Source organism: Medicago truncatula, chromosome 5, assembly GCF_003473485.1.
Source record: "Medicago truncatula cultivar Jemalong A17 chromosome 5, MtrunA17r5.0-ANR, whole genome shotgun sequence".
In the NCBI taxonomy this organism is placed as follows: domain Eukaryota; kingdom Viridiplantae; phylum Streptophyta; class Magnoliopsida; order Fabales; family Fabaceae; genus Medicago; species Medicago truncatula.
In genome coordinates, this window is record NC_053046.1 from 16,672,460 (window position 1) to 16,676,063 (window position 3,604).

General features: G+C 32.9%; 1 pseudogene across 1 annotated transcript; it reads right to left on the bottom strand.

The window, feature by feature from the left end:
* Positions 1-979: 979 nt before the first annotated feature.
* LOC11427719 (homeobox-leucine zipper protein HAT5-like) lies at positions 980-3,349 on the bottom strand (annotated as a pseudogene). The gene is made up of 3 exons (XR_003012405.2): positions 2,763-3,349; positions 1,943-2,346; positions 980-1,564 (listed from the first exon to the last, which is right to left on the bottom strand). The product of XR_003012405.2 is annotated as a homeobox-leucine zipper protein HAT5-like (transcript).
* Between the last annotated feature and the right edge of the window lie 255 nt (positions 3,350-3,604).

Genomic DNA, 3,604 nt, shown 5'->3' on the forward strand with positions numbered 1-3,604 from the left:
AATTCAGTTGTTACCAAATCAAATGTGTTGAAAATATCATATTCCCTAACGTTTACCTAATGGACACACATATTCAAAGTCATTGGCTATGAAGCATAAAGAGCTGTTACTATCTATAGAGGAAGAAGGACAAATGAATAATGATAAATAAAGTTTCTTCCAAATAAAAGAGTAAAAACAATGGTGTGATCTATACGAATCCATAGATTGAAACAGAGTTTCCACATCCAGACACCCTGACGGTAAGTGCACGGTTGGATATTTATTTTGTGAGCAGTAAAAGTTAATTTTTGATTTTAACATCTTGTGTTGAATTGATTTTACTATCAGAATAAACTTTTTGCATAGTTCATTAATTGATTTTGTAAAAATTTGGTGACACTGACACCTGAGTTTGTTTGAGTTTTAAAGTGTAGTTGGCCTAAATTGCATTGGTCCATTGTGATTTTACCGTACTTACCACTAATTCAACAAGCATTAATCACTTCAAACTTGATTTATCTCCATACTTGATTTGTAGTGTCAAATTTATCATTCTAATTTACATATGTTTTTATTTTAACCTTTGGTCCCTAGGAAAAGGATATGGTATTTTGGATTTTGATTGGAAGATGAGTATATAAAGTTTGACCAAATATTATCGCAGTTAGGATTTAAACTCGATTTCTATCGGACAATTCTTTTTAATTAAATTAATTAAAATTTATTAACTATTTTATTCAAACCACCCATTAACACTTATGCTTAATGAACTTTTAATCAAACATGAGCACAAATTCATACACATTCCACTTTTAATCAAACTTAATTATACAAAATCATTTCATTTAAAGTAAATTTCAGGGAGAATTGATCCTGAAACGTTAAGGAGTACACTATCAAGTCTCAAGTCAATACCCACCAAGTTAACCCAAGTGGGTTGTGGCAAATTGTTTATTAAAAAATTAAAGTTTCAAACTTTGGCCAAGGCAAAGAGAAGTATTAATATTTTTCCTTGTTAATAACAATGTAACCCTTTTGTTTTTATTCTTTAGTAGAAGGTTTACAATAGAACTAGTGATGACCATTTTTATTTCTTCTAGTACAGAGTTACAACTGCAATGGAACTTTAAATTCAATAAGGCCAGAAACAAAAGGTTTGATCTTCAACAGGGAACCCAAAATTACAAGAATTTTCATGTGGGTCATCATAGCAAACATCTTCAACTTTTGGTAAGCAAGGAAGAGTCAAAAGATTATGACTCAAGTTATCATTATCCTCTTCATCTTGTGAGAAATCTGAATCTGTAGGCTCTATGAAAGAAGAAAGATTGTTCCCATCATTGCAATGTGGGCTATCAGAATCAAGCACATCACTTTTAGCTGAATTGGCATCTTCTTGCTTACATTTTAGTACCATATTAGGGAGTGACATTTTGGACCCATTTTCTGAATTTGTAATTGAAATTATATCCATTGGATCTATGTTGTTATGAGGTGAATTGATTGCTTCTGGTGATGATTTGTCTTCTGAATTCACTTTTTCTTTATCTCTTGGGATCAATTTGTTCTTGAGAGAATTCACCTATTGTAACAAAATAAAAAATTAAAAAAATTAATCTCATATTCAATCATTAACTCATTAGTGGGAGAAATATCAAACTTTATTAAAGTAAAGATGTCATAGCAGCATAAAGTAGAAAAGTTGAATTAGTACGTTTTTATGTGCACCAATGTGCTGACTCTCGAACTGCACACAATTAGTAAATCAATGATCGTTGGATTGAGATCAGACAATTCAAATTTTAAATTTGATATTTTAAATATTGAAAATCTACATTAGAATTTGAATTGTCTGATCTCGATCCAACATTTATTGATGTGCTAACTTTGTGAATGCGTGCAATCGATGACAACATAGCGTCCAATTTCGTTTGTGTGTCAACTTTTTACTTTTTTTTACCTCTTCTTTTAACTTGTCATTCTCTTGAAGAAGATTATCATAATCATCTTTGAGACTATCAAAGCTAGCTTTCAATGTGCCATAATCTTTTTCAAGCTGTTTAGTTTTGAACCTTGCCCTTCTGTTTTGAAACCATATAGCAACTTGTCTTGGTTGCAAACCAAGCTCTTTTGCAAGTTGAACTTTCCTATCAGGTTCAAGCTTGTTTTCTACCTCAAAACTCTTTTCAAGAAATTGAACTTGTTCACTTGAAAGCCTCCTTTTCTTTCCTTGTTGATGGTAGCATGCTTCATAATCTTCATCACCACAATTCTCTTCTTTCTCAAGTTGTTGAAAGAAGGGTCTATCTGTTACCACTCTGTTGCTACCACCACCATTCTCAAAATTAACCACTGAATTTGAACCTGAATCCATGTCATCAAACACAAACCATGTTATAATTCAACTATATGCACACAAATATGTACAAAAAAATTAAATGAAAAATACTATTTTTATATGGTTTCTTGAAAAATAAAAAAAGACTATTTTTTTATGGTTTCTTCACAATGAAAAAAGAAACCCACTTTCATGATCTTAAGATACATGTGTGAGTTATCCTCTATGATATTCATAAAACTTGAGATTGTGAAATTTTAAGACCAATTGAAAGTTTGTATTGACGGTCAGTCAGACAAAATCAGTGATTTTCTGTATACCGGTGATTCTGTCTAACTCACCGTCAATTCAAATATACACATGATGGTGAAGAAAAAGCTACAAAAACTGATGGCAATTATGTACAAAAAGAAGTGAGAAGAATTGAGGAGGTAAAGATCACCTTGAAAAGAAGCAGGGGTGTGAACCCAAAGAGATTCAAGGACTTCAGAAGTACAAGGGAGTCTTTCATTTTGAAGCAAAAGTGACATATTAGAACCACCAAAAAGCTTGCCACCTGCCATAAGAACAGCCTTATAGGGAAAGAACTTTTGGGTAGGTTGGTATGTGTGGAGCCTTACAAGAGAGTTTTAGATTAAAGGGTCACAATCATACATACCCCATAAGAAGTAAAAAAAAAATATGTTGATTTTCAAAGGGTTGAATTTGATCTAGAATTTATGACGAAAGAAGCAGGTGTTGAGGATTACTATAATGTGGGAATTGTGGGAGTGAGGAGAGATCATACCCATTACTGGGAGAAATATTAAAGGGGGGTGTCAGAAGTAATTAATTGGAGGGCAGAGAAGGTTGAGTGTTTACTTGTGAGTTTTCAAAGATGGGCAGAAGGTCAGAGAGAAGAGGGTAGAGAGGGGGTTGGGGAGAGTTGAGAGTTGGAAATATTTTGTTTTGTGAAAGAGAGAGAAGTAAAGAGAGATTCTTTCTTCTGTGTGGTGGGGAACTTTGATGTGGTTATATGGGGAGCCTTGGTCTGATTTTGGGATAGGGAAGCCTTGATAAATGGGTTGCATTTGACTATATTGCCCCCACTTTCATCTCGATTGTGTTATTTGAACGTCAAAATATATACACCATATGTGGCATCGTATGTATTTATATGTCTATCTAAAAAAAAAAATCTTGTTTTTCATTGAGCTTAGCTCCCATGATAAGAGATAATGCATAATATATGCAGGGGTTGAATTCGTACACCGAACATCTCATTTATTCAACTTTAAATAAACA